The following is a 5,681-nucleotide window of genomic DNA, read 5'->3' as shown; positions in this document are numbered from 1 at the left end:
TTGCATATGCATTGTCAATGAGGAAAATTATTTCAAAAACCAATTACAAGTAACTAATGAGCTCTAAGAAAACTCAGGATATAAAATCAATATAGACAATAAAGTTAAATCCTACACACTATCAACAAATTTTCTGTATAAAATTTACAAAACAATCTCCTTTACACGGGTACCAAAATTAAATATTTATGATTAAACTTCATTAAGCAGAGAAAATACTGTTTAAAAATGACCTTTTCTAATGAAAGACTTTTAAAAACGAACATAAATGCAAAGATAAATACGTTGATGGATTAAACATCATAAATCCTCTGTAAACCCAAAAGAAACTGATCTGGGGTTGTGAAGCAATCTTTGTATATAACATATTACGAAATGAATCTAACTTGGTAAGTGACTATATAGTCAGGGGACATGCAAATAGGGCCCTCCCTCCACTGATTAAAGAAGCCCATCCCCAACCCTGCAGCTCGGAGAGGAGCTCCAGGCCCAGGGTCTCCAGGTGACCCCATTCAGTGCTCAGGACACAACACAGACAAACCACCATGGAGTCTGTGCTCTGCTGGGTTTTCCTTGTCGCTATTTTAAAAGGTAATTCATGGAGAACCAGATACCCTGAGTCTGTGAGTGGAGGTGAGTGAGAGAAACAGGATGTGGGACAGTTTCCTGACCAGGATGTCTTCTGTCTGCAGGTGTCCAGGGTGAGGTGCAGCTGGTGGAGTCTGGTGGAGACCTGGTGAAGCCTGGGGGGTCCCTGAGACTCTCCTGTGTGGCCTCTGGATTCACCTTCAGTAGCTAGGGCATGAGCTGGGTCCGCCAGGCTCCAGGGAAGGGGCTGCAGTTGGTCGGAGGTATTAGCAGTAGTGGAAGCAGCACATACTACACAGACGCTGTGAAGGGCCGATTCACCATCTCCAGAGACAACGCCAAGAACACGCTGTATCTGCAGATGAACAGCCTGAGAGCTGAGGACACGGCCGTGTATTACTGTGCGAAGGACACAGTGAGTCGACCTCAGTGTGAGCCCAGACACAAACCTCCTTATAGAAGGGGATCGGGACCACCAGGGGGTGCACACTCCTCACCACTTCTGTCTTGAAGGCCCAGGAGCAGGTGCAGATGGAGGTTCTGGGCAGGTTTCCTGTCAGGGTCTGGGGCTTCCTCTCCAAGGAGCAGTTTCCCCAAGGGAGTCTCTCTGGGCACAGGATTCTGTGCTTACATATTCAGTCTCTAACTTACACACTTTGTTGTCATAGAGAAATATTCCAATTCCAAAAATGAGAGTGTCTCCCTCTTTGCTTAATTCTTATTCAGTTTCTGATTTGGAAATTTGGTTGGTTTTAGTCAACAACTCTTCTTATATGCTCAAGGACAAATCTGCTTAAAATTTCTTACTACTGTTCATAAATACCAGTTTATTACCCGTATCTCCATTTACCACAGCTTCTCCTTTATAAGAGTCCCAGCTGTATACATGGAACATGAAACAACCACCCAACTCACTGAGCAATGATTTTATTTTATTTTATTTTTTATATTTTTTATTGGATTTCAATTTGCCAACATATACCATAACACCCAGTGCTTATCCCACCAATTGCCCCCCTTACCGTCCCTCACCCAGTCACCCAACCCTCCGCTGACCTCCCCTTCCACTACCCCTTGTTCATTTCCCAGAGTAGGGATTCTCTCATGTTCTGTATCCTTCCCTGACATTTCCCGCTCATTTTCCATCCTTTCTCCTTTTTTCCCCTTTCTCGATTTTTTACATTCCCTGAATAAATGCGACCATTTTTTTTGTCATTTTCCCATTGACTTACTTCACTTAGCATAATACCCTCCAGTTCCATCCACGTTATTCCAAAGGGTGGGTATTCCTTGTTTCTAATATACAAGGTATTATGCTGAGTGAAATATACAAGGATTTTAGAAACAACATAACGTTCATGCTGGTCATGACACTACAAAGGGCTCAAAAATCAAATGGAAAGAAGACGGAGTGCAGGTGTGACTTCAGTCTTGACCACTCTTGCAGAATCAATATCAGTGAATCTGGGAAAGCAAGGGACCCCAAGAAGTACGTGGTGAGGATGTGTAGTCTGAAGAGTCTCCTCCCCCCCACACACAGACACGAGAGTACAAACCTTTATCACCTTCATCATGGTGTCTATTAAGAGCAGGGCAGGCCTCTCAGCACGTCATAAGTGCTTGGATTTTGGAAGGACACTGGATCGTGGTGTGTGTTGTGGGACAGTTGTAGGGATGCGGTCCTGCTCCAGGATGGGCTTGTGTGGAGTCAGTGTCCCACCTGCATCCAAGGAGGGAATTCAGTGTTTCCTGATGGATTTTTCCATGGGTGAGGCAGGAAGAGAAGAGGGAGGACTGGTGATCACAGGTGTCAGCGGTGACACTCAAAGATATGGTATGATGACAAATTAAACTAAACTATTATGAAAACTGAGAGAACAAAGGTGGGGGAGGACTTTCCACCTGCATCGGATAACTCATGGATCCTTCAGGTACTGATATCAGCTCACTCTGTGTGACCTCTACATCCCTGTTTTGGAACCTAATGTCCATGTGTTGGGAGGATGAGGGGGGGCCTTAGGGGAGCACTTAGGCCTGGAGGTGCAGCTTCATGATGGGATCAGGGACCTTATACACCAGGACTAGGAAAGCTCCCTGCCTCTGGGCCCCATATGAGGTGACAGGGAAAGGACGGGCTAGGACATGGGCATTCTCCAGATACCCTATCTGCCTGCACCTGGACCTCAGACATTCCATACTCCAGAGCTGTGAGAATGAGTGTCTCTTCTTTAATCCACAGAGTCTGGGAATGTGGTGACCTCACCCAGAAACACTTAAACTGTATCTTACCTCTTGTTTGTCCTTTACAATCTAGTCCCACGAAAACACTCAGGTTATGACAAAATACAGCCGGAAATCCACACCTGGACTCACTGTCCTCAGTCACCGTCCATGCTGTGCTTATATTTTATGACATGCTGTCCTTAGTTGCTGTGCATCACGTTTGTGCCACCCATTCTCCCTAGAACCCTGGGGTTTGTTAGACCCATTAGAATCCTGGGATTCCATCCTCTTTACCACCTGTGCACCTTCAAGGCAGCACATCCCCATGGAAGCGGACATTAAAAGATTCAGATTTTCCTCTCTGCTGCTCATGGTACTATGCAGAATATTCTGGACAAAACTCCCTCCTGTCATCATCACCACAGCTATATGTCCCCATCACAACATCCACACCTCCTACATCCAAAAGGTGGTCGATTTTCTACATGTCGACTTGCAGTTTTTGTTCTCCCAGACCTCTGAGTGATTTCATCAGAAATCAGACTATTGCCTAACTACCTATCATGTTCCAGTTATGAGACAAGCTCAAGGACCCTGATCCAAGATCTTAAATCCTCCCTCCCCATGCTATTATAGCAAGGACCATGTGGATAATTCCCTCTGGTTTATATGCTGAAGATCAAAAGGGGATTCTGGAATTTAATTTCAAAATCATCTAAATTAATTTCCCTCCCAACTTTTATCTCACTCCTGTGGATTCAGTTGCTGCTTGAGTGTATGTTGTACAATTATTATATTTTTTTGCAGTAAGTAATGGTGACATGTGTGATCCATGCACATATTGTCCCGAATGAGTGACATAGAGAGGACAGCACCTCTCGACATGTGACACGGGCTTTGGGCAGGAGGTCGGGCATCCTTCACAAAGACAAGAATTGCGGGGATATTATTATCACAATTCTGTGTCTTCACTCTATTGAGATAGATACTCTATAGATGGTGTGGGCATCTGGCAGTCTCTCAAATGCACATGATCCCTTCAGGGATGGAAAATGCTGGAACAGGGGGCAGAACAGAAGTCCTGTCTCATTTGGCAGGGTCAAAGGGACTGACATGAGAAACCCAAAATTTGAGGTGGATCAGAGCAGGAAACTGGAAATGAATTCTGTAACCTTGGTATTTTCCCTAAGTCTCTATATTCCTCTGTAGGTACAAAAGCCAGTTCTATATCCTGCTCCAGAATAACAGCTTTATAATAAAGAGGTCAGAAAAGGTGCTGGGTCTGCATTCAGGGAGTGTCTGTGGTGTGGTGAATGCACTGTAGTGTCCTGTTTTGGCTGCTATTCCCTTCAGGCCAGGCGTCTACACAGGCCCTTCTTGCCTACAGTGGGCAGTGTGTGGTCTCTGGCCATCATGTGGTGAGTTTTAACGGGTTGTGCTCTGCTCTGCTTGTGAAATGAGCCCTGATACCACCTGCACTAGAACTGAGTCCCTGCTGAATTCTCTGGTTAGGAGATGTGGGTGGGCAAGGGTGCAGCTGCTCTGGAAAACCATATGGTGTGACATACCGTATGATCCAGCAACTGCACTACTGGTCATTTACTCTAAGAATATAAAAGCACTAAGATGCCTGGGTGGCTCAGCAGTTGAGCGCATGCCTTCAGCTCAGGTCATGTTCCCAATCTGAGTATTGTGTCTCATATTGGACACCTGGGAGGAGCCTGTTTCTCACTCTTTGTCACTGCCTTGTTAAGTTTTCCATGAATAAATACATAAAATCATTAAGAGGAAAAATTCTGAGACACCTCGGTGCCTCAGTAGTTGAGCGTCTGCCTTGGCTCATGGCTTAATCTCAGAGTCCAGGTATCGAGTCCCAAATTGGGCTCCATGCATGGAGCCTGCTGCTCCGTCTGCATATGTCTCTGCCTCTGTGTGTGTCTGTGTTTCTCAGGTATAAATAAATGAGTTCTTTTTAAAAATAAAATAAAAATAATACAAAAATACAAATTCAAAGGGATACATGCACCTGGATTTTTACAGCAGCATTATGCACATTAGCCAAACTATCAAAACTATCGATACATGGAATGAAATCTAATCCATTTGGAACGATGGGCATGGAGGTAGCAAGTATAATGCTAAGTTAAGTGAGTCAGTCAAAGTAAGACAATCGTTGTATGATTTCGGTCATATATTGAGTTTAAGAAAGAAAAAATGAGCAAAGGGGAATAAAGTCAATACCTAGATCTAGTAAAAGCCTCTTCATTACAGAGTACAAGCTGATGGTTATCACATGGGAGGTAAGTGGGGTATGGATGATTTGTTAAATGGGGATTAGGGAATGTATTATTCTGTAGGACACATTGTGAGAACCCACATCCTGGGAGTGTCAGAAAATCTGGTGTGAGATAACTGGAGGGGAGGGTTGAGGAGGTTACAGGGACAAGGATTTTCCTGACTTCCTCACACCAATGAGTCAGGCGTTTGGGACAAAGATAACGCTCTTGTGTGCACGCCATTCTCTCTAGGAAGGTTGGGAGCAACAGCTACACTGAAGGGATGATACAGGTTAAACAATTTGCATGAAGAAAATATGTGTTACTTTCTGTAGTGGCAATATTTGCAATCTCTATATGGGTAGAAGGAGAGGATGTCCCTTGAGACATCATCTGGGAAGACTTTGGAGGTGTCAGGCTTCAGATTCTGGACTGCGGATGTGTCATCAATGAGCTTGGACTATCTCCTTTTTTGAAATGTGACAAGGTGTTTGGGGTAAAGAAGTAATGTGAACCCCATGGATGAATTTCTCTGTCCCAGTCCCCATGGGAGAATCACAACATTATATTCCCCATTATGGCAAGGGAAACAAA

The 5,681-nt window shown here is 44.4% G+C and overlaps 1 pseudogene; it reads left to right on the top strand.

Annotated features, from left to right (window-relative positions):
- Positions 1-484: 484 nt before the first annotated feature.
- LOC112912487 (immunoglobulin heavy variable 3-23-like) lies at positions 485-4,056 on the top strand (annotated as a pseudogene).
- The last annotated feature ends 1,625 nt before the right edge of the window (positions 4,057-5,681 follow it).

Source organism: Vulpes vulpes, chromosome 6 (genome assembly GCF_048418805.1).
Source record: "Vulpes vulpes isolate BD-2025 chromosome 6, VulVul3, whole genome shotgun sequence".
Taxonomy (NCBI): Eukaryota; Metazoa; Chordata; class Mammalia; order Carnivora; family Canidae; genus Vulpes; species Vulpes vulpes.
The sequence above is the reverse complement of the archived record's forward strand: the minus strand, read 5'-3'. Positions and strand labels throughout refer to the sequence as shown.